Source organism: Gopherus evgoodei, chromosome 2, assembly GCF_007399415.2.
Source record: "Gopherus evgoodei ecotype Sinaloan lineage chromosome 2, rGopEvg1_v1.p, whole genome shotgun sequence".
Lineage (NCBI taxonomy): Eukaryota > Metazoa > Chordata > Testudines > Testudinidae > Gopherus > Gopherus evgoodei.
In genome coordinates, this window is record NC_044323.1 from 220370084 (window position 1) to 220396345 (window position 26262).

The 26262-nt window shown below is 41.3% G+C and overlaps 1 protein-coding gene across 9 annotated transcripts in view; it reads left to right on the forward strand.

The window, feature by feature from the left end:
* The window catches only part of ASXL3 (ASXL transcriptional regulator 3), a 147884-nt gene that overhangs the window by 95224 nt on the left and 26398 nt on the right, over positions 1 to 26262 (forward strand). The window lies entirely within an intron of this gene.

The following is a 26262-nucleotide window of genomic DNA, read 5'->3' on the forward strand; positions in this document are numbered from 1 at the left end:
GTGTAGGCTCAATTACGCTTTATTACTGCTCCAGACAGAAACTATATGATGAATGGTCAATTGTCATTTCTGTCACAAACGCCATTTTTCTAAGTTATATAACTCCACCTTCTTAAATGGCATTGGGCTGAAACTTGTCATGCATTTGTTTGTACAAATCCAAACATTTTTAGCAACCATTACTTAAGTGAGTAGCCTTTTTTAGTTAAGCAAGGTCTTCCCGCCCCCCCCAAAAAAAACTAACTCAAGATTTAATTGTGTTTATACCAACCTCTTGTTCAAAAAAGGCTTAGGACCAAATCCTGCACTTTAGAATAGATGTTCTCAATATGGAGATGAGCTGGTGTTGAGGAGTCACAACCACTCCACCCTTCCCATGTTGCTAAATGGGAGCAGAGGCTTAGGGGCGGGGTCCCTGCATGGAAAAGGTTGGACACCATGACGCTTTTGTTGTGTGTGTTCTTTCCTATTCTCACTGGAATTTTTGCCTGAGTACTGTATGATTGTTCCCTACATTTTAAAATCATCATCATCTTAACATCCAGAATGTTTGTTAGAACAGTATCTATGCATGAATGCCATCTGCTATTCACAACCTATATGTTTGAACAGCTCCAAGTTGCATGTTGATTAGCTTCTATTTCAGCAGAAAAGATGCTCATGAAGCATTCTTTGTGTTCAAAATATCATGAAAAGAATTTGGAACTAGAGCTGGGTGGAAAAATGTATTTCCATTGCCCAAAGGATTTTGTTATTTTGAAATTAGTTTTTTCTATGATTTGGGGGGGGGGGAACGAATATTTTGAGATTCTCCATGAAAGGGAATGGAGCCCTGGCTCTGGGGCAATCTGCCTGGTGGGCTGTTCCAGAGACTTGGTCCCAGAAAACATTTGTGTCCCTGACGTATTGGCAGCCTCCTTGGCAAACTGCCCAGGAGTAGGGAACCTGGTAGGTCTGGGACCCCACAGTCTGCATTGTGGGGCTCCCAGGGCTTCTGTGCTGTTGTTAAATTTTAGTCAATTGCTTGATCATATTTTGGTTTGTTATGAAATATACTCAAGGGATCTAATAATCAATGTTAGTCAGGTTATTAATACTGCACAGGAAAAAGGTATATGCTACCAGACTCCAAGGAGCTGTCCCTTGCAGCAGTGTTGCATGTACCTCACACAGAAGGTGTGCTCCCCCCAATTACACATTTGATGGTATTATTTATATGATTTTACAAATTACACATCTCTTTACACATCACTAAATGTAACCCATGAGTTCCTTCCTTATCTTTGTTTTGGATACTAGCATTCCATGTACTGGTCAGTGAGGGTAGAGCAAATGTATCTTGATTTTTGACATGGCTCTTATCTGCTTATGCCAAATGCTTACTTTAGCAGATGTAAGGAATTATGGGATACTTAGCATAAGTGAACAAGATTATTATATGAGCTAGTTTAAGCTGATCAGTTACAATATTTGTGCTTACTGTTGTTGGTGCTTAATGTATACCTGTGTGTGTGTGTGTGTGTGTGTGTGAATAATATCTATATATGAGAGAGAATAATACATATTATTATGATACATATTTCTATGCTTGCCAGCATGTATTAGTCAACAGATCTTATCAGCTCCAGAGCATTTAAGACAAAAATGAGCAATAGCAAATGGCCTAGCAGAAAGTAAGTCTCCCCTAGTCACTGAAATGGAAATCTCTTGATTTGAATTCGGGTCACTTTTACCGTTCGCGGCAACAGCTAGGTAGTCAGTAGGGCAAAAAATTCTACATTTAAATACTGTTAGGAAAATACATAAATAATATAATTCACGAGCGCATGTGAATATTTAAAATTAATAAAAACAAATCCTTGATATTAGACACTGCATAATATCTCCTCTTAAACAAAAATTGAGAGTCAAGACCTTCCTTAAGCACTTCTGTTTGAAGATAAGTGACACCAGAACTGAAGCCTGTCTTGGGAGTCAGTGCGATTAATAGCGGTCTAAGAACCTGTAACATCCTGTCATGTTCAGGTCAACTTCACCTACAGAATATTTTGTTTCTGTTTCACATCATTGACCCACTCAATTGGGTTAATGTTGGCACTTCACATCTAGAGCAAGTCTCTATGCTAAAACTCCTTTTGAATGCTTTATTGAAAAAATGTGCAGATCATTTTTTAAATGAAATAAGTTTGATTTCATATATTCCTTTCAAATAGGCATCGTGATTTAGGGACCTACAAAACTTCATTTTGAAAACTCTGCTTTCGCTTAGCTCCGGACAAATGAACATCTATAAAAGTAACTTCCTTTTTTTTTTAAGCCTGTTTTTTCTGTGGAAATTGCCTGTGCTTAGGTTGAGATATTCAAGTATTTCAGCAGTGTTGAGAGAAGGTGATGTATAGTACATATCAGCTACAATATTTGAGCAGAACAAGGTGAGACAAAGATGGTTTGGCAGCTCTCACTCTGTCAGCTTGTTTTTGTCATTTTTATTAATACTTTAATACTGGTTTAACATACAGTCCTGCTATGTTAGGAGAGAGCAAGTTCAGCTTCTTTTTCACACTGCGTTTTTTAGTAGTACAACCCATCATTTTGATGGCTTTCTTTGCAGGATCTGTTCTTCAGGCAAAGGCTTTGACATTTTCTGCAGTGCCTCACAAACCTTTCTGTGTTATGACATCTTTCTATTCAGAATTCATCTTTTATGTTGTATTGTTTTCACATGATTCATTTTACATTTTTCTCTGTGGAATTATTGTGTAACAGATATCTTACCCCAGACACCATCCCAGTTTGTATTTGTTTTTAGCTGGATGTACTGATGCTCTCTTTTTTTTTATTGTTCTTTTTCAATTTTTTATCATTGGGTAGGTACTGAGCTTTCTGTTGTTCGTTATAATTGCTCATGTAAATGTTTACCCATTCAAGAACTACACTGAAATAGTTTTGAAGTTGTGATGGAAAAACACAAGCTAGCAGGAAAAATTCGTAGTACAGGGTGAAGTGTGCCATATGTCTTGTGTACTTAGGCACAACTAGACACATTAAAAAAGCCATAAAAATGGCACCCCATTGTGTCCAGTAATTGACGGTCATATGGTATATTTCTTTCCTTAACTGATTTTCGCCTTTGATTTTATTGGTTAGTGTGAAAAGCTTAGCATTTTTTCAAGTTTCTTTATGGTACAATTTAGTTTCATAGTGCATGATTCATGTACAATTTCTCAATTCACAGCAGTTATAAAAGAGGAAAAATTCAGTTTTGCATGGGTGTGTTTCTTCATTAATTTTATGGTATATTTTCAAAACCACAATACGTTGAAAGTCAATTGACAGGTTAATGCAGGCCTGCACAACTTGTAAAGTGGCGAGGGCCACATTACTCCAAAGAAAACAGTTGAGGGCTGAAACCCCCCAGCCTCACGGAATCACCCCCCCCCCAAAGGACCTCCCAGCCCATGGAAACACCCGGCCCCAGCACTGCCCAGCCCTGCAGAAACAAACCGTCCTTCCCCAGCACCGCCCCACCAAAACAGTTGTGGGCCAAAAAGGAAGTTTGGGGGTGGGGAGGTAATACTTGATTTTAAATCAACCAGGGGCTCCCAGCTGAAGAGGTGACTGGGAGCTGTCAGGGGCAAATTAAAGGGCCTGGGGCTCCAGCGCTGGGGAAACCCGGAGCTTTGCGGGGCTGGGGCAGGGATTTAAAGGGCCCAGAGCTCCTGCCAGCAGCTCAGAGCCTTTTGAATCCCGGCTGTGGCTGGGATTTAAAGGGCTCTGGGCTCCGTGCGGCTGCAGGCAGTCAAGAGCCCTTTGATTCCCCGCCACGGGCTGCACAGTGAGCCTCCGCGGGCCACATGCGGCCCGCAGGCCGTATGTTGTGCAAGCCTGGGTTAATGGGACTTAGGCTCTTAAATCCCTTTGCCACTTTCAAAAATGTGAATTAGGTTCCTAAGTCAAGTGCGCACTTTTGAAATGTTTACCTTACCCTACAGAACAATGTAGTGGCTGCCTTAAAATTTAATTTGCTGATCCAGTGGTCTTAATCTCAGTACATACTTATCTCTCAATGGCTATTGAAGATAATTTGTTGCTAGTGATTTCACACCTGATTGCTTTTCAGTGTTCACAATATTTTGACAGATTTCATATTTCCAACTTGCTCAGATCACTGTTAAGTGACATGTTGGAAAATATACCCATGCCCCGTCTAAACTAGTCTTCCCACTCTTGCTCCCAGTAGTGAAGTTCTGCTAGTGACAGTGCAACTGTGAGAGATTTCTCAAAACCATGCTAGTGTTTTTTTGTTTAAATGTAAATGAATGGAAAGGCTTTAGGAGTTGGCTCAAGCTCTTAACTGTGATGATTGTCAAGTTCAGTGCATTTCAGCTAAGATGAACAATGCATTAATGGCCCTCTTGCTGCTTTTTAAAAATTATTTATTTATTTATATTTCATTTCAGTAGAGGCCCCAGTCAGGATCAGGGCAATGTCATGCTAGGTGCTCCGCAAACACCGTGATATGAAAATTTTGTTTAAATACCATGTTTTTTGAGTCTCTGCAAACCTATTCACAGTCATTGAAAAGTGTGAATTGGTGTTTGCTAGCGCACACAGGCTTACTGCTGTGGAAGCTGTTCACTCTGTGCTGGGTTATTAAAGCCCTTGTTGCAAGCTGTCCTCACGCTTCTTTGTGACATGTCTCACATCCACACAGGTAAGTGCTTGCTGCAATGCACAGGTCTTGACAGAACTATTGAAATTGCTCCTGTTGGAACAAGGCTCAGCTTGGTTATAACCTGCATTGGGGCACTGCAATGTTACAGTGTTAGCTGTAGACTGTAAGTTCATTACTGAAGATGTGCTCTTGCAATTGGTCTTGCCAAAGTTGCACTATCCTCCTACAGGATATCAGTACAAGCAACCATTCTGGATAGTGTGCCATGTGTCCTGTACTTCTGATTGCTTTTTTTGTTTTGAGCTGGTGCAGCTTCTGTCGTTTTATGTATATGAGTTTTCTGTTTCATACGGGGCAGAGCAGGCAGTCTTGAGTGTCTTCTTTGAGTGCTTGCTCATATCCAGTCCATTGTAGGTGTGTGTGCTTGCCCCAGGCACCAGTGCTCGTAGTTTTTACTTTAGTGGTGTCCATAGGGGACTGGCTTTGGCACCCCTGGAGTGGCGTGCATGTGCACCGTATAAGGGGCGCTGCTGGCCCCTTCCCTCCCTTAGTTCCTTCTTACTGCCAGTGTCGAGGCTTGAATGCTGCTCTTGCTCTAGTAAGTATCAGAGGGGTAGCCGTGTTAGTCTGGATCTGTAAAAAGCAATGAAGAGTCCTGTGGCACCTTCTACACTAACAGAAGAATTGGAGCATAAGCTTTCATGAGTGAATACCCACTTCGTCAGACGCAATGTTGGATCTGATCACACAAGTCACCGCACACCCGCTCACAGTGTGCACCTATGTAGTCCGACATGCAAGGCTGCAACTAAGGCCCCTTCAAATGTGGCTGTTGTCAGTCTATTCCCCAGCCAGATCCCTTTGAATGGGCTCCTCATCATCCTGCCCTGGGTACTCACCTCCCTCCAATAGTGGTCCAACTCGGTGATGGAAAGTATTCCATTTGTTCCTTAGTTGGAGAGCACACCTTGGTGCTCTCAAGACTCATGGGCTGTGGTTATGAGAGGAGTTGTCACTCCACATAAATGTCAGAGAGCTCAGGAACATCCGCCTAGCTTGCGCGGTGTTCCTTCCCCATTTGTCTGATTGCGTGGTACAGGTGCTGACAGACAATACAGCCTCTCTATTCTACGTAAACAGACAGGGTAAGCCCAGTCATCAGCACTTTGTCAGGAAGCCCTGTGCCTGTGGGACTTCTGCATCCAGCATGCGATTCACCCGGAAGCCTCTCATCTCTCTTCCATCTCTCCAGTGTTCGGAACATGATGGTCGATCGCCTCAGCAGGTCCTTCTTCTCTCATGATGAAATGGTTCCCCTACTCGGAGGTCATCAGGATGCTCTTCCAGAGGCTCCCCATGTGGACTTCTTCACCACCAGGCAAAACAGAAAATATCACCAGTTCTGTTCTCTGCAAGACCTTGACAGCAGCTCACTATCTGATACCTTTCTCCTGTCATGGTCGGGCACTCTGATGTATGCCTTCCTGCCAATCCCACTGATCAGCAGGGTCCTTTCCAAGATCAAGAAGGACAAGGCACTTCAGCAGCATTGGTTTGGCATAATCATAGACTTAGCAGTAGCAGCTCCTTGGCCTCTTCCTGACCATCCGGACCTGCTCTCAGGATCATGGGGGTGGTTGCTGCACCTGAACCTCATCTCTTTCCCCCTCACAGCGTGGATGCTGCATGACTGAACTCCAAGGAACAGGCCTGCTCCACTCAGGTCTAGCAGGTTTTTCTGGAAAGCAGAACGCCCTCCACTAGGGCTTCCTACCTCGCAAAATGGAAGCACTTTTCCTGCTGGGCATCAAAGCAGAATCTCTCTCCAGTCAGCGCATCTCTGTAATCCATCCTGGATTACCTCCTGCATTTAAAGCACGAGGGCCTGGCCTTTTTGTCAGTCTAGGTGCACTTGGTGGCTATATTGGCCTTCCACCCTCACGTCCACGATAGCTCGGTATTCTCACATGTGACAACAGTCAGGGTCTTGAAGGGCCTTGAGAGACTGTTTCCTCTCGTCCAGGATCTGGTTCACCAATGGAATCTTAGCCTGGTCTTCTCCAGGCTCATTGGTCCTCCTTTCACGTCTCTGTCATCTTTCTATCTCTCACACCTGTCATGGAAGGTTGCATTCCTTCTAGCTGTTAACTCAGCAAGGCAAGTCTCCGAGATTAAAGCTCTTATGTCAGAGCTCCCATACATGGTGTTCTACAAGGATAAAGTCCAGCTGCGCCCCCATTCTGCCTTCCTGCCAAAGATGATGTTGCACTTTCATGTCAACTAGCACAACTTACTCCCAGTTTCTGTCCAAAGCCCCACAGATACAAGGAAAGGCGTCTACACATCCTAGATGTCACACGTGCCCTGGCTTTCTACCTTGAGCATACTAAGCCCTTCCTCAGATCAACTCATCTCTTTGTTGCAGTGGCTGAGAGAATGAATGACCTTCCAGTGTTGGCTCAGAGTATTTCATACTGGATCACTATCTGCATTCATACCTGTTACAAATTGGCACAATTGGTGTCTCCACCATTAATAACTGATCATTCCACAAGGATTCAGGTGTCATCGGCCGCGTTTCTGGCCCATGTTCCCATCCAGGACATCTGAAGAGCCGCAACATGGTCTTCGGTACACATCTTCAAGACACATTACGCCATCACACAGCAAGCCAGAGATGACGCTGGATTTGTCACAGCTGTGTTGCAAATGACGCATCCATGAACTGCTACCTGCCTCCGAAGGTACTGCTTGGAACTCACCTACAATGGAATGGACATGAGCAAGCACAGGAAGAAGAAAAAACAGTTACCTTTCATAATTGTTGTTCTTCAAGATGTGTTGCTCATGTCCATTCCATGACCCATGCTCCTTCCCCTCTGTCGGACTCCTGGCAAGAGGGAACTGTTGGAGGGAGGGGGCCGTCAGCGTGCATTATACTGGCGCATATGTGAGCCTCTCCAGAGCACACCAGAGCCGGTCCCCTACAGGTACTGCTGAGAGTAAAAACTTCCAGGTGTGGCAAGCACGGAATGGACATGAACAATGAATCTTGAAGAACAGCAGTTACAAAAGGTGAGTAACCGTGTTTTTTTTTCTTGTTTAAAAAACAGGGATTTTTATATGGAATATTGAGTCAATTTAATTGTACAAAATATACATTTATATTGGAAAATATTAATTTCATGTTTAAAGAAAAAAATTGATACAACACTTTTTTCTAACTGAGAGATGCTCTTCCTACAATCACCCTCTTAAGGGACCCCTGCTGGGAACTGTGGAATAGGTCCACACAATGCACTAGTACCACAAGAGTAGCAAGTAGTGGAGTGGAGCACTGCATAATTGCAAATTAAAACAGATGTCAAGTCTCAACAGCATGCTAGTACCAGAACAGCGAAAGCTACTCTACATAACACTGTCACCACTTGTGGAGCAGCACTGGGGCTAGATCATTGGTTCTCAACCTACTTGCCTTTGTGGTACGCATATGCAGCTCTCTTATGTGGGCCACATCCACACACTATATATAGATTCATAGATTCTAGGACTGGAAGGAACCTCAAGAGATCATCGAGTCCAGTCCCCTGCCCTCATGGCAGGGCCAAATACTGTCTAGATCATCCCTGATAGACATTTATCTAACCTACTCTTAAATATCTCCAGAGATGGAGATTCCACAGCCTCCCTAGGCAATTTATTCCAGTGTTTAACCACCCTGACAGTTAGGAACTTTTTGCTAATGTCCAACCTAAACCTCCCTTGCTGCAGTTTAAGTCCATTGCTTCTTGTTCTATCCTTAGGGGCTAAGATGAACAAGTTTTCTCCCTCCTCCTGACACCCTTTTAGATACCTGAAAACTGCTATCATGTCCCCTCTCCATCTTCTCTTTTCCAAATTAAACAAACCCAATTCTTTCAGCCTTCCTTCATAGGTCATGTTCTCAAGACCTTTAATCATTCTTGTTGCTCTTCTCTAGACCCTCTCCAATTTCTCCACATCTTTCTTGAAATGCAGTGCCCAGAACTGGACACAATACTCCAGCTGAGGCCTGACCAGTGCAGAGTAGAGCGGAAGAATGACTTCTTGTGTCATGCTCACAACATACCTGTTAATGCTTAATGCAGAATCATGTTTGCCTTTTTTGCAACAGTATCACACTGTTTACTCATATTTAGCTTGTGGTGCACTATAACCCCCAGATCCCTCTCTGCCGTACTCCTTCCTAGACAGTCTCTTCCCATTCTGTATGTGTGAAACTGATTGTTCCTTCTTAAGTGGAGCACTTTGCATTTGTCTGTATTAAATTGTTTACCTCAGACCATTTCTCCAATTTGTCCAGATCATTTCGAATTATGACCCTATCCTCCAAAGCAGTTGCAGTCCCTCCCAGTTTGGAAATAAGCGTATTTAGAAATAAGCGTACTTTCTATGCCAGTATCCAAGTCATTGATGAAGATACTGAACAGAGCCGGTCCCAAAACAGACCCCTGCCAAATCCCACTTGTTATACCTTTCCAGCGGGATTGGGAACCATTTATAGCTACTCTCAGAGTACGGTTATCCAGCCAGTTATGCACCCACCTTATAGTAGCCCCATCTAAGTTGTATTTGCCTAGTTTATTGATAAGCATATAATGCAAGACCGTATCAAATGCCTTACTAAAGTCTAGGTATACCACATCCACCGCTATACTATGTATAGCCCTGAGGATGTCCCCAGGCCACAGCTGTGTGCTGATGGGACTGCAAGTGGCCTGCAGGCTACGGGTTGATAACCAATGGGCTAGATTGATGGAAGAACAATACCCTAAAATTCTTGGTTTAGACACATGTAGGGCGTTATAAGCAGGATGATTTTGGTGGATGATGGAGCCAAACAAACCCCTACCTCTTTCCTAGCCGCCCTTCCTCCTCTCATAATAAAAATACGGTATGTTACAATAAAGGGTTGGGTGTGGGAGAAAACAGCATTTACTGTTGTATCTCCTTTATTGTTCTCTCCGCTGATTAGCCCCTCCCCACACTATATTTTTAACTGAAAATTGGAGTCCGTTTATTTTTTAAAAATCTTTGTCGAGTGCTACTTTATTTTTCAAATTTCCTTTTTTGTGTCTACTCCTTTTTCTTCAGGATTGTTGACCTCATGTTTTCTGTGTCATTTTTCTCTTTTCTATGGGAACACAATCTCCTTATCCTTGTACGTAGGGAGCCAATGTGATCTAATGGTTAGAGTAAGAGACCATGGAGCAGGAATTCAGACTACTATTCCAAATTCTGCCATTGACTCTGTGTGACATAGGATGACTCATTTAATTGCTTTGTCTGTGCTTTCCTTCTGTAGTTTTATAAACATAGGTGTTGTAGGTCTAATTATTATTTGTAAAATATTTGAGATTCCCAGATGAAAAGTGCTATAGAAGTGCAGGATATTACCAATATTCTCTCGGCATTGGGTGAATGATAGCATAGGATTTGGGATGTTTTTGTAGCCAGAGTTGAGACAATATTTCCATTTTGAATCCCTCCCTACAATCAGGCTTTTATATGCATGACTAAATATTTGTACCTGGACAGTGTGCAAGGTCTTCACAGTATAAGCATTTTTATTTTTAAGAATTTTGTCAAAGACTCACTTTTCCTATTTAACTTAAAATCACTACAGTGTCATGAAATTGTTTACTTGTTTAAGATGTTTATCTGTAATACTCTATAATTCTCCTGTTTTTCATGGGGAGAGGTATACATGTTTTATTTTTGTTAGCAGGTAGTTCTAAAGGCATCAGCTTTACTCTTATTTTTCCTCCTCCACCAACTTCTTTCCTCCTCTGTCTTGCTTGGTGACTGTACCATTTCTGATCTTTTCAAATTCTCAAAGCCTATTAAAAAGGCTGCTCTTCATTCATGCTTTTGCTGATCACAGCCTACAGCTGATCTTCTTCACCTTGCCATTATTTTTTGGGGTGGAGGATGTCTTTTAACTTTCCTCATTGTACTATGATCTTTATAAATGTCTCAACTTTGTAACTTATTCTAAAGCATTTGGTAGTGATACTTGTATGACAGATGCTATATGAAAATAAATTTAGTTGTACTTGTTTAATATGTATGCAATTAAAAGATGCTGTTTGTTTCAGATGTTCTTTTTTTCTTTTAATTTGTTGTAGCTCGCTTTTGAAACTTGCTTTATCTTTTCATTTTTCCAGATTTATTATTCTGTTTTAATTCTTCATTTAGCTTCTTGCATCTCAGCTCCACCAGGTTGGATTCCATTGTCGCTTTTGACACTACAGTGTATTAGAATTAATATAGCTATCCCAGTTGACTGCTTGATTTAGACAAGGTCTAAATTAACCAAATCACGTTTCACTTTGAAAATATATGTTTGTACTTCTGCGGTCTTACTTGGTTATTTCCTACATTAGTAGTGGGGGGGAGGGAAAGAGAACCTTTGTTTTGTCAATTTTTTTGTCAATTTTTTTTTTAAATTCTGTAAAACACTCTTACCATTTTGTTTTGGTGCATTATAGATCTTGTGGAACAAACAATTTTCTAACAGAAGCTTTTCCTTAGTTTTCTTTCTAGATCTCCCCTTCGGATTTAGCTTTTTAGATCAAGTAATATATTTAGCATTATTTGCAGACTCTATCTGTCTCTTCCATATACAGATGCAGCCCATTTTTCTTGTTTTACGTTGATGCTTACTTGGGGTTTCTTCCTGTTCTGCCTATGAGATAATAATCATATTCTGGGCTGAATAAACTGTGGCTGAAGGCTGAGCCCTCTGTAAAAGACATTGTTACTGAGTAAACAGTAATATTGAGATTATTGTTACACCAGAATTTCAGAGTTCTGAGGCATAATTTGCAATTGTGTTTTTCTTGGCATCTAGATGAAATGCGAAGTTGAGGTTGGCTCTGTTTGTGAGCAAAAAGATACTGAGTTCTGAGAGTAGTGAAGAGTTATCTGCATAGATTTGCATATAGTATGATTACTGGCAACTACCTTCGTTCTGAGTCTATCTGTTTTGGCATTCTTGCACTCTTCAGTTTTAATGTAGTATGCTTTATTGTCAAAGAAATGTCCTGATTAATCACACATTTCCATATGTTCGGTTTGCGTAACCCTCTGATTTCTCATTATCTTTTTTTGAAACGCAGAACTTCCCTCTCCTTCTGAGACTAACAGTACTTATTAAATATATTTTGACAGTTTCTAGAAAAGATAGTCTGGGAATTTGAAGATAAACCTATTTTCTCTGTATCATAAAAACCCACGTGTTTGTGTATATGTATAACTACACACAGCTTCGCTTCTGTGTTTCAAATTAACCTCTCCTAACGTTCCTTATCTTCAATCAATGAAATACAAGTTTCTGCCCTTCTGTCTCTGTTTTTGGCAAGTCTCACTGTTTATAAAATGTTCTGTAGTTTCCAGCTGCCATCATATCTCTCTCATTTCCACCATCTGAGTCCTTGAAAACCTGAAATGTGTGTGTGTTATACTTCATAATTTTCTGCTCCTTTATTGTTTATTCCCTATTTTTATTGCTCATCTACATATGTACTTAGCTCATCTACATATGTACTTAGCTCTTTCTTTCTCTGCTTATTTTCATAGGATGCATTATTCATTTTTTTTGAAACAACAAACAATTGATGATGGAGACAGTGAAGTGTCATAGTGGAGTTGCATGATGAATGAATTTCAAAAGGGCACTGGCAAGATTGGTGGGTCTAAACTTGGGTCTGCCAGCTGTGTTTGATCTATATACAAATGCCTGCTGTTGCCATATGTTTGCACCATTCTTGTGAGCAAGGATGTAGACTGGTGAAGGGGCTTCATTACTTTTTAATTTTATTTTTTTTTCTCTTCCATCTATTTGATTGGCGTTTTCTTTCCCTACTAACTCTAGCTACTTTGCTTTGAAGTGATACACTGTGAAGGCTGGCATTGGCTAAACCACCTTTCTGCCAAAAGGCACTTGGTATATTAATTTGGTCTCTGGGCATTGTCAGAGGATGGCTCAGAATAAAATCCCATGAACATTGCCAACCTATTGCTTAGGACAGAAGTGGGCAAACTTTTTGGCCCGAGGGCCACATCAGGGAATAGAAATTATATGGCTGGCCATGAATGCTCACAAAATTGGGGTTGAGGTGCAGGAGGGAGTGTGGGCTCTGGGGTGGGGCTGGAGATAAGGAATTTGGGATGCAGGAGGATGTTCTAGGCTGAGACCGAGGAGTTCAGAGGGCGGGAGGGGGATCAGGGCTAGGGCAGGGGTGCGGGAAGGGGTGCATGTTCCAGCTGGCGGTGTGGGCTCTGGGGTGAGGCTGAGGATGAAAGGTTTAGGGCACAGGAGGGTGCTCCGGGCTGGGATCGAGGGGTTTGGAGAGTGGGAGGGGGATCAGGGCAGGGGCATGGGGAGAGGCTCAGGGAGTATAGGCTCCGAGCGGCACTTACCTCAAGCCGGTCCTGGAAGCAGTGGTATGTCCCTTCTCTGGCTTCTACGCGGAGGCATGATCAGGTGGCTCTGCTCACTGCCCCATCCTTGGGCACCACTCCTGCAGCTCCCAGGGGAGTACGTAGGAGCTGGAGCAGGGTCTTGCTGGCTTCTGGGAGTCTCGTGGTGCAGCCCTGCCCTGGACGGAGCAGGGCTGAGTCGTGTGGTGCAGCCTCGCTCCGTCCAGAGCGCTGGAGTAATGCCGAGCTGCTGGTGCAGCTCGTGGGCTGGCTTAAAATGGTTTGCAGGGTGGATATGGCCCGCGGGCCGTAGTTTGCTTACTCTGACTTACGATAAAGAGGCTTGTGACAGAAAGTGCCTTCTGAAGGTGTTGTACATCATATGGGGCAGGTTAAAGAATCTCACTGTAAGGACTCCATTTTTGCCCATAGTAGCTGGGTTATCATAAACTCATTTTGGATTTCCTTGCATCTTTGTTTATTTAGTTTGCTTGCATGTGTTCTGTGATGTTGATAGGTGTCCCATGGGAAACTCTCACACAATAAATGTCCTCAAGGTCTATTACAGGAGCACTGTACTGAACTACATCATATCCTGAAAGAAGCAGGTTATCAGCATAGCTCCACATCAACTAGTACGGGAGCCCTGCTCTTGGGAGGTCTGATTCTGCAAGGTGCTTAGTGTGTGCAAAACTCAAAGGCTTAAATGGGCATCGCAGGCATTCAGTACTTTTATAAGGGGTGGTTTTTCAGGAATGGGCTCCAAGTCTACGTGAACAAAACCCGTTTATAAATTTAAATATCTTGTCTACTAACAGCACAGAGTAAGGAGACAGAGTAAGAGGTTAGGCCCATATAAATGTACAATGACCACAAGCACTGTGAGGATAAATACTGGGGTGCTCCAGGGATTCAGGCAAGGATGGATGTTTAATATATTAAACAATCCAGAAAAGCAGTTTTGTTGGCAAAATTTGCTGATGACACAGTTATTTAGGTTAGCAGAGTATGAGAAGAGAAGCTACTGAAGGCCCTGGCTGAGAGGGACAGTTGGGCATGATTGTCATATGAAATTCAATGTAGATAAGTGTAAGGTGAGGTACACTGGAAAGAATAATTTGAAATACTCAGTGGTGGTTTCTGAGGTAGCTTAGAAAAAATGCTCTAGCCAATATTGTGGACAGCTCAGTAAAGACATCTGTTCAATGAACAGAAAAGCAAACAAAATGTTAAGTTGTATATACAGAGAGAGATGTTGCTGCAAATATTGTGCCATTATATAGATTGATAATAAGCCATCATCTTCAATATTGTATTCAGTTCTGGTCATCTCATCTCAAAAACTAGATAGCAGAAATAACTCTGAAGCTATAGAAAATGACGGTGATCTTGAAGGTGGATAGTCTTCAGAATCCTGTATGTTGAGGATGGATTCTCCTAAACAAAATAAGTCAATGCAGTTATTTAATTATTATTGCCATACTGCTCATTTACTATTACACATTGCATTCACTGACACTCGGTACTACTTTAAAGATGAAATTGTAAAAGGAAGATCTGTCGATTTCAGCTATTAATTTTTTATCACAACTGCATTTAAAATGCATCAACACAGCTTCCTCTCGAGAAGGAACACTTCTCATGATGTTGCTTCATTCAGGCAACCAGGCCTTGCATTTCTTTGTTACACTGTTTGCATTTTGCATGCATGCCTGTCTTTCCCACAGATAAAGGAACTTCATTAACATATTCCCAAACTGGGTCTTTTTTATGACCTGCTTCCATTATAGGTTTTCCCTTCTAGTGAGAGAATGATATGGAAGATCTCAAATCAATGAAGACTACACTCAAAGACCTCAAAACTTCTGGAATATGCTCCTCAAACAATTTCACTTTTGTTTCTACTGCCTGTTCCTCACTTGTCACATTTATCTCCAGATTTCTTCTCTTTATCCAGATCTATTCCACCACCAACAATCTTCTATTCATTGAACTTTTTGAAAGTGCACTTTTAGAGAGCTGTAAGGGATTGACTCTGCGTACACAAATTTGTGGAGGGACAATAGGGTTGAGGTCTGTTATTTTCTCACCTCTGTATATTTATTTATTTATTTATTTAAAAACATGTTTCCTGTTAACAAGCATTTTATCTCCAGAGACACAAATCCACTGTTTGAGAACTGCAAAACCAAGCATCTCTGATGGTATCTTCTAGACAGAGCCATTGGGTAGATAGAAAGATTAATCTAAGTAATCTATACAGAAGCCTCTGGAGCCCCATAAGATTGAGTCTCTAATCTATGAGCTATTGGAACTCATTTAGAAAACTTTTCTTAAAAATTACATGAATATATTGTCTCATACTATAGAACTAGAATTTATAATCCCTATTCCATGATGAGATATCTTTGAGCAATAATGTATCTTAATTAAAACTATCTTTAGATAGGTTTTCTCCTCAAAAAGCACTTTATCAAAAAATCAAATTTTTTAAAAAAATTTTTAAATTTTTTTTAATCATTGATTTTTATCCACCCTGGTCCAGCATAGGGCAACAGAAGCAGTGAGAGGTATGAAAAGAGAATAAGATGGGAATCTCATTTGAGAGGAGAGAAATAAGTGATGACGTGATAGAAGAATGTAAAATAATGAACAGTGTAGGGAAGGTAGATCAAAAGCTCCTCTTCAATCTTTTTTATAATGCCAGAATCCAATGAAATTTAAAAGGCAACAAATATAAAATTTTATAAAAATTAAGTACTGTATATTTACACAACTAATACATGGAACTCCCTGCCATACCACAAGATGGTATTGAAACCAAGCCTTTATCAGCTTTCATTTAAAAAAAAATAGATACTTATGACTAACAGCATCTACAGTGACATTAAGTGGGTGTAATATATTTATAAGAGGTTAAAAACCCTCGTACTTCTAGGCATATGCCAATTAATTCCTGGCATTAGAAAGAAACCTCCATCTATCATAGATTGTCTAATAATTGGCCTTTGTGAGGTCTCTTGCACATTCCTCTGAAGAATGAGCAGTCTGATTCTTGCCGCATGTCAAGAACGTGATACCAGACTTGATGGACCACTGGTCTAATCTGGTATGACCAACCCTATGTTCTTACCTACAGAGAAATCCAATACCTTTGCTGTTGGTAGGTTCTTTAGCAGGAACATTGGCATTTTATCACTAATGCAACCATTGTTTTGGAGAACTGATAGATTTTCAGGGGCAAGTAGAGAAATTTAAAATAAAAACCACTATTTCAGGCTTGCCAATCATGACTGTGTCCTAGTCATCTGCTTCCGTTTGTTTCATTCTGGGACCCCGGAATGGGTATAGTATCAGTGGCAGAGTGGCAAACTATAGACAGGTGAGATACAGAATATTGCAGTTATTTCGTATACTAGTTAGAAGATCATGGAATTGATTCTCCAACTCCTTCTTAGTCTGCAGGTGTCTTATGCTGAAGATACTTTTCAGATGGATAAAATGTAAAGTTTTGTAGTAGCTATCCCTTGCTTTGATATGGAGAGCTCCCTGACAAAACTGGCTCTCGGGAGATTTGACCAAAGTGAAAGACAGGGAAGATCATTGCTCTGCATTACTGTATAGAGCTCAATCTTAAAGCAATTGAGGCAAAGCTGGTTAGGAATTTCTGAAGACTGAATGTCAGTCTGATTGTTAAACAGCACAGAGACTGGCAGGAGCAAATATAGAGCTTGAAATATTTAGATTCTGTTTGCATAATGAATGCTGTGTTCTGTTGCACTGGCGGCATATTTATTTTTAAGAGTTGGAGTGGGCAGAACAGGTGAACTGATCATAATGCTCTACACAGCCATGCTTGAGATCTGAGATTCAATTCCCAATATTAGTCTTTTGCTTCGCAGTCCTAGCAGTAAGGCAATTCTCCCAGGCTCTGGCTCAGGAAGTATCTCACCTTGCTTTTCGATGGCCCTCTCCAGCCGTAGAATGAGAGGTATTGTCATACCATAAGCAGGGTCCGTCGCACCCATTCTCAGCCAGTGGGATAGTGAACAGCCATTGTGAAGAGTATAAAGTTGACTAAGATCTCTTGTGTGAGAGAGAGAGAGAGAGAGGCAGGATGGAATTCTGAGGAACAACGGGTTGCATATGAGGGTGTGCACTTTTGCAATTTAGGGGGCAAAGTGTGATGATCCAAGTAGTGTTTAAACAAAGCCAGAATAGTGTCTTACTGAGACAATAATATTTTTTAAATATTATATGACCCAGACAGGTGCTTCTGAGATGATTCAATAGCTTTAGTGAATTGCATTGTAAAGCAGATTGTTATATAGCCTGACAAGAACCAGTTGGGTACAGTGACTTGACTGGAAGGTAGACTGAGAAGTTGAAATCAATAATGAAGCAAATGGGCATGAAAGTGGAATGCTACTACCTTCTCAAGTACCTTTCTTACAACAAGGAGATTTAGCAACTGGTCAAAGGAGCGATGAGAGTAAGCGTTTGCTGTTTTTTAACAGTAGTGTAATGGATGGCAATGTTATAGGCAAAGGACTGTGGTGGGATGTATGGAGCAAGCAACAGTAGTATATTACTTTTCAATGGGCTATTTAGTCAGTTTTAAGGAAGAATTAAGGGTTATATCTGAATATAGTAGAGACTTGACAGGGAGCTTTTCTAGTCTGGTAGTGTATAACTTTGGTACATTGTGCACTTATACATGAATCTTGTACTTGGAAAACAAGCAATTGCACATGTTAAATGAGTAATTGTGCATGAAATGATCAGTTTAACAGATCCAGTACTCGTTTTCTATATGCTACTTTAGAGGCTTTAAAATATGTGCCCTCGGTGTCCATCACAGTTCTATGACTGCATTGTGGCAGTCTCCTCTACTTCACCAATGCTTCATAAGCACCTTTTCACTTTACTTTAAACTGCCACTTACGTATAGAATGCTGTCTTTCTCATCCACAAAGCAAGTACTGTCCTCCTCAAGACCCATCTGTAGTATGATGCCTGTGGTAAGACTGCTAGCTGGTTTTGACTAGATGGATGGCCTGTAGAGATCCATTAATCTCTTCTTTTGTGCTATTTTTAACAGCTTGTCTGTTCAACCTCATGAGCCCATTACTGTTATGCTCACTTCCCTTGCATTGGAAAGAGGTGCATCTTGCAGACATCTTTTCTTCATCTAGCTTGTGAGCTCTCTGAGACAAAGGAATGTCTACTTATGTGTTTGTACAGTACAGTAGGACCTAATCCTGACTTGGGAGAACCTTGGGCATTATGGTAATAGAAGTAGAAGTAGTAAAGGGCGATAATAAATTAATTAGCTAATAAACCATCACTCACTGGCAATGATCTTCTTAAGTACAAGTCAGGCTGTTATCTGTTTTTTTTAGAAATGCTAGTAAATTGCTTTCCCTAATGGAGTTATTGGTGCTTTGTCAGTAGTGGCCCTCAGTCACTAATCAGAGAGTAAGGATCTAATTTGACTATGGTGGCACAGATTTCCTCCTGCACACGCTGAACCTGTGCATGTGAGACAAGCTCAAAATCAGTCAGGACAATTGGTGTGCTTTACTCCTTCTACTCTAAATACTGCTTCAACAGGGCTTCGAGAAAATGTCTCGCCTATAGTCAATATTTCCTGTGAAGTGGGCTGGTTATTCTAATTAGCTGAAAATGTTCAGATCTGAAATTGGGAAATAGTAGTCGAAGTAGTTTAGGCAGTCTGCTGTCTTAAGAGCTCCAGGACCAGCGCTAGGGGTTTGAGCGCCCTAGGCGGACGGCAATTTCGCCGCCCCGTGCGCTGGTTGAGCTGCCGCAGTCGTGCCTGCGGGCGGTTGACCGGAGCCGCGCGAGGAGCTGACCGTCCACAGGCACGGCTGCGGCAACTCCACCAGAGCCGCGGACCAGCAGACCCTCCGCAGGCACCACTGCAGCAGCTCCACCGGAGCTGCCTGCCACCCCCTCCAACAAAATGCCGCCCACCAGTTATTTTGGCGCCCTAGGCAATTGCCTAGGCTGCCTAAATGGTAACACCAGCCCTGAAGACCTCCATAGGCAGAGACTTTGCAGAAACTATAATGGAAGTGAAGTCTGTCTTAGCATCACTCACTGCCATAGTATAGGTTCTAAAGTCAGATCTGTCCTTAGATGATGAAATTCAGATTTGTCTTTTCCAAGTAATGTCATTGTGATTTATGGTGATATTGTCATGTGAAGGGGCTGGTGCCTCAATGACTCTTATGGCAAATGGTTTTAGGGTCCATCAGCCTCTCTGATTCATGGTCTAGTGTTTGGTCATTGATTATCAGCAGGAAATTATGGAAACATGGGATCCATGAGCCTCTGAACATGGACTGGCATAGATGGCCCACCTCATGTGGGCATGAGAGAAGTGGAGGAATTGGTCAAACCAGTAGTTCAGGTCCAGGATGTGTCTGGCCATGTGCATGGGCCTGATGACGTGTTGGTAGAACACCGTGTTTGTCATGATGGACGTAAAGTCCTGATCATCATGTTGGAGAAGTCTCTGTCACTATCCCTTTTTACCAGATTTGGTAGCAACACTCATTCCACTGGGAATTTTGTGGAGCTATAGGGCATCCTGTACACTGCAAGGTACTTGTGTTGATTTTGTCCTGAGACTCATGTATGAATGAGTCCTCTCTTGTAGTGGAGATTGGTTGTGGAGAACATAGACACTGCTCCTCCCCTGACAACTTTGTTTATGTTATGCTTTGTGACCAGCAAAAATAAAATGAGTTTGGTGTGTCACGTCGTCTAACCAAATCTGATACAAGTAACGTCAGGTGTTGGACCTGAGATTGAAAGGTATTGGTCAAATAGCCCCATTTGCACTCCAGGTCCATGGCAACTAGATCTGCTGGATCCATGATTTATAGATTCCAAGGCCAGCAGGGACCACTGTGCGCATCTAGGCTGACATCGTATATACCACTGACCATAGAACTTCCCCAAAATAATTCCTAGAGCAGATCTTTTTATAAAAACAGCTAATCTTGATTTAATAATTCAGTGATGGAGAATCTACCATGACCCTTGTTAAATTGTTCCAATGGTTAATTACTGTCTCATTAAAAATGTAGGACTTATTTCCAGTCTGACTTTATCTGGTTTCAACTTGCAGCCCTTGGATCATGTTATACTTTTCTCTGCTAGACTGAAGAGTCCATTATTAAATATGTTTGCCATGTAGATACTTATAGACTTGTAATCAAGTCACACCTTAACCTTCTCTTTGTTAAACTAAATAGTTTGAGCTCTTTGAGTCTGTTGCTATAAAGCATGTTTTGTAATCCCTTAATCTTTCTTGTGACTGCTCTTTGAGCCTTCTCCAATTTATCAACATCCTTTTTGAATTGTTGACACTAGAAGTGGATACAGTATTCCAGCAGTGATTGCACAAGTGCCAAATATAGAGGTAAAACAACCTCTCTGTTCTTGCTCAAAATTCCCCTGTCTGTGCATCAAAGGATTGCATTAGCCCTTTTGACCACAGCATCATACTGGGAGCTCATGTTCAGCTGGTTATCTACTGTGACCCCCAAATCTTTTTCAGAGTCACTGCTTCCCAGGATAGAGTCCCCCATCATGTAAGTATGGCCTACATTCTTTTTCCTAGATGTATACATTTACATTTAGTTGTATTCAAATGCATGTATTTTTGCTTGCGCCTAGCTTACCAAGCAATCCAGATCACTCTGTATCAGTGACCTGTTCTCTTCTTTATTTACTACTCTCTAAATTTGTGTGTCATCTGCAAACTTTATCAGTGATAACTTTACATTTTCTTCCTTATCACTAGTAAAAATGTTAAATAATATAGGGAGAAGAACTGATCTCTGTGGGACCCCACCTGTTCAATGATGATTCCCCGTTTGCAACTACATTTTGAGACCTTCAGTTAGCCAGTTTCTAATTCATTTAAAACGTGCCATCTTAATTTTATATATTTCTAGTTTTTTAATCAAAATGTCACTGGTACAAAGTCAAATGCCTTACAGACGCCTAAGAATAGTATGTCTATACTATTATCTTTATCAACCAAACATGCACTCTCATCAGTCACTCCATTATTTTGCTCAGGATCGATGTCAGACTGACAGGTATGTATTACCTAGGTTGTCCCATTTAACCTTTTTAAATATTGGCACAACATTTGCTGTCTTCAAATCTTGTGGAACTTCCCTGGTATTCTAAGACTTACTGAAAATCAGCATTAACAACAGTCCAGCGAGCTCCTTTGCCAGCTCTTATAAAACTCTTGGGTATAAGTTTTCTGGACATACTGATTTTAAAATGTCTAACCTGAGTAGCTGCTGTTTAACATCCTCCTGAGATACCAGTGGAATGACAAGTGTGTTATATGATATGACTGCATCAGCTGTGTTTTCTCAAATACAGAACAGAAATACACAGAAATGTATATTGAACACTTTGCCTTTTCTGCATTATTACTGATAATTCTACCATTTCCATCTAATAATGGACCAGTAGCATTGTTAGGAACAAGTCCAACCTTTGTAGCTGGTAGCCTGTGTGATGGTAAGCATTTTTGCAGTTTAAAAAAGTGTGTGTTTCTGAGCATTCACAATTCTGTTGCTGTGCAGGATGGTGGTCTTTAAAAGCTGGTGCCCAATTTGAGGGTGGTAGTAGAGTGACTGGAGGCCTGCTTTTCAAGTTGGACTTTAAGGCACAGGAAATGGCAGCAATAGTGCAGAGCCACTGGTTAATTCTCTCTGCATCATATTTTCCACTTAAATGCTGAAAGGTATCATTGGATATTGTGGGTATATATAAATATGTAGTTAAACCCTGTTTTCCCTTTCACTATATTAGGTTGAAAAATATTGAATTTTAATAATTTTTATAGGAAAAAGGGACATTTTTTTTCATGAAAAATTTTGCAGAAAGTTTCTCCGTTTTTCCAACCAGTTATCCAAAATGCCTTTTTCCACAGTCTCATGGTAGAGTATTTTATGTCCCTACATATTTACAAAAATTGTAGCTGTCCTCACAGAGAGCTTTACTTGTAACGTAATATAATATATAATTAATTTTCTTTTAAAAATTTGAAGCTTGTATTGTCACCTAAAACTGCTTGCTTCTTGTTAGTATTAAGTGCTTTCAAAGCCAGTGTTACACCTCAATGAATAAATAAAGATGACAAGATGTATTTTCTTACAGACCCTTGTCCTCTTGTATGTAATTCCTTTTAAATACCTTTTGGGAACTCTATAAATTATAGGCCTGTTTTTCCCTCAAGACAAAAATAAAAGCACAAAAGGAGTTGAATAGTGGTTCAGAACAAATGTATAATTATGTGACATAATGCACTTAATTTAGGAGAGCCTTCCATTTTAAAGCTGTCTCCTTTTTTAGTAATGTGAGATACTACTGTCAGATCGTACAATGTGTTACTTTCTCAGTTAATTGTGCTTGGACATATAATTTTGTATTTAAGAAATATATGTGGTACTGCAGAGCAGCTATGTAGAAATTATTATTAATAGTTTTATAAATAAATAGAAATAATGGATTGGCCAATTCAGTGCGTTCTCAGGTAACAGCAGCTGTGTAGAGCAGAATGCACCCATGTGAATATTGCTGTGTCCCTCCTGAAGTGTCGTCAACATTCACATTCTAATGGAACTGCAGAAAACATAACCAAATTTTATTGCGATGCAGATTCTGCAGTGGGGGAGCCATCAACAAAGGAGTTAAAATAGACCTTGGTAGAAAATTCCTAGTCAGTTAAGCTTTGTGTTACTGTTTGCCATTAGCATGTCCTGTTATGAAAACAACCACTGAGGTGTGACAATTATTTTCTTAAATAAAAAAAATACTCTTAAAGTTTCTGGTTTGAAATTCTTCATAAAATACTTTTGTTTTAGACTTACCACTGCCATTATGCGTAATCAGACAAAACAGGAATTCAAACCCTAACAGAAAAAATATAAACCTTTCAAGAACTGTTGGAGTTCCAGTTCATTAATGCACTGTCTCTGTTGGACAACATTTCTTAAAGACCATAAAAATTAATAGTGTATTTAAAAAGTGCTTTATTGGCATGTTTCTCCAAATTCTAATTTAGCTATAGCTCTTAATTGTGCTGTCTCCATGGATGAGATATAGAAGTAAATACTCCCTTTGGCTTCAGAAATGTAAATTCTTTCTTCTTATGCTTTTGCAATTCACGTTGAAATTAATCCTCTGAGATATGCAATACACACAAAGGTTTAGATGCATGATGCACAATCCGCCACCTAACACCTTGGGACTGAAGGACTCTTGGTCCTCTTTTTAAATATGGTAGAACATAGGAAATTTCATTCTGATTTCACATGCCTGTCATATTGATAGGAGAATTTAAATATTTTTTTTTCCTGTCAGTGTCACTTGTGACAGTCTTTTATTTGGAACTAGAATATTGGTGAGAAGAGGGGATGAGTAACCTGAATTTTTTTCCTCCTAGCATTTGGATTCTTCCTTGTTCTTGGTTTGCTCCATTGAAATGGGGGAAAGTTCAGTGTTCTAAAGCAGGACACTACTTCCTTGACCTGCTGCTATCCTTGAATCCATTTCCTTACTACTCTTAATTAAAGTAGCAATAGCTGATGATAGGCTTTCTTATCCATAAGGAATGGAGATGGAAAGCGACTTGGGCTGGTTGGAAAATAAGAATTCCCTTTCACGAAAATGTTGAGGTTTTAGTATATATTTCCATTCTGATATGGAATGAAACCAAGAGCTTTTGTCTTTATATTTTTTAAAAATGAAACCCCAAAAACCAGAGTGGGAGAGGGAACACGGAATAGCAATAGACCAGTGATTCAGGCACTCAAGTGGAATGTGAGACACCCATGTTCAGGTCCCTTCCTGCTCTGCCTGATTCACACCAGGGACTTGAACCTGCATCTCCCACATCTCATGTGAGTGCCCGAACCACTGGGCTATTGGCTATTCTCTCTTAATTTTCCTGATGAAAGTTTCACCAAAACTTAAGTTTTAGGGGGGGTGCTCTGCCTGATTTAGAGCAGGGATCTGGCTCTCCCACATCCCAGATGAATGCCCTAGCCACTTGTCTATTCTGGGGCAAGTTCTCTCTTCCCCTGGTCAAAACCAGGCAATCTTTCCCAACTAAACCTGTGTTGGAACCAATATGCTTTTGAAAAAAGTTTCAATGTCAGCAAATCTGCGTTTTCAGACTAAAAATGTTATTGAAAAGTTCCCAACTAGTAATAGAAATGACTGACATGCTCATCTAGTCCTTTTCCTTGGCAGTATGGGATTGTTTCCTACAGTAGATACTTTGTCTAGCTAAGTTTTTGTGTGAGACAGTGTCATATAGAATACAAATATAATAAATCTGGTGCTTACTGTTTACTAATGTTGTGATTTTTGTCAAAGCATGACTAAATCTTAACAGACATATTTGTAAATGCTTTTTACTTACTGCTTGTAGTTATTTTCCTTCTAGAGACTGAATCCCACATACCTTGAAGTCAGATAGGAGTGCTGCCATGGCCTTTAATAGATGCAGGGTTCAGCTCTCAGACATAGTGATTTTTTCCCCCTGTAATAATTGATCTATTATCTTACTAGATATAGCAGTTAGATTAGGGTAATTGTCAGGATCATTTTTATTTCCTGTTGGGAAAATCTGTGTCACATTTACTTTTCTCCAGTGTTTACTCCTGAGGGCATTCTGTGCCAAAAAATAAAAAGTCTGTGCACAATATTTTAAAATTCTGCAAATTTTATTCATCAAATAAATGTAGAAGCTCCAGCATGGCATTGGGGAGCATAGGCCAGTGGCTGCACAGAGGTAGGAGATCACTGTGCAGCTTCCTCCTGGAACATGGACTCAGTGGGGAGGCTGCAACCCTGACACAACGCAAAGACCAGCCCTGCCCCTCTGTTCCAAGGTGTGGGCAGGTGGGATCAGCAAGGCGGAATCCAAGTGTGGAGGGGCTTAGTGTTGGAGGATCCAGGTGTGGGGTGAGAAGGTTCTGTGTGGGGTAATCTGGGTACGAGTGGCTCAGTGGAGGGATCGGGGGGGGGGGGGGTGGTATCCGGATGTACAGGGGCCTTTTCCGGGGTTCTGGGTGCAGTGATAATGGGACTGTACAGGGGGGTCCAGGTGAAAGTGGTTGGGGCTGAGTAGTGGGCCGTGTATGAGTTGTGGGGGACAGAGCTCGACGGGGTCTGGGTGTGGGAGGCTTAGTGGTGGGTCCAGATGCTGAGGGAGTGGGGCTTGTCAGGGTGGGGCTCTGGTGCAGGGGGGTGAGGGTCTGAATATGAAGGGGTCTGGATGCACAGGGGTTGGGCGGGTGGGGGAGCAGATCCCTGTACAGTGATCCCTCCCCCTGCAGCTGAGAAGTGAGGGGTGCAGGAAGCGTGGAGGGGCGGAGTTTGCAGAGCTTCCTACAGCCGGGGGAGAAATCTGGGCGTGAGTCTGACACAGCCCTGGATGCTGTGCAGGGGAAGAGGAAGTCCCAGTCTCCCCAGCATCTTCCCCATTCCGTCTCCTGTCCCACAGTGATTTACCTCTCTGCTGGCTGCCCTGGGCACCCAAAGCATACTGCTGGGGAGGGTCACTTGACCATTTCTGTGGCTTCACTTTGCTTCCCCATCAGAAAGTCATTTTTGTGTGGGGAAGCAAAGAAATCTTCAGGGGACATAAATTCTGCGCATGCACAGTGGTGCAGAATTCCCCCAGGAGTAAATGTTTCAGCATAATTAGATTAAATGGTTAGAACAGCAGTCGGCAACCTTTCGGAAGTGGTGTTCCGAGTTTTCATTTATTCACTCTAATTTAAGGTTTCGCGTGCCAGTAATACGTTTAAATGTTTTTAGAAGGTCTCTTTCTATAAGTCTATAATATATAACTAAACTATTGTATGTAAAATAAATAAGGTTTTTAAAATGTTTAAGAAGCTTCATTTAAAATTAAATTAAAATGCAGAGCCCTCCGGACCGGTGGCCAGGCAGTGTGAGTGCCACTAAAAATCAGCTCGCGTGCTGCTTTGGCATGCATGCCATAGGTTGCCTGCCTCTGGGTTGGAAGTTAGAATTTCAGCCTTGAAATAAGA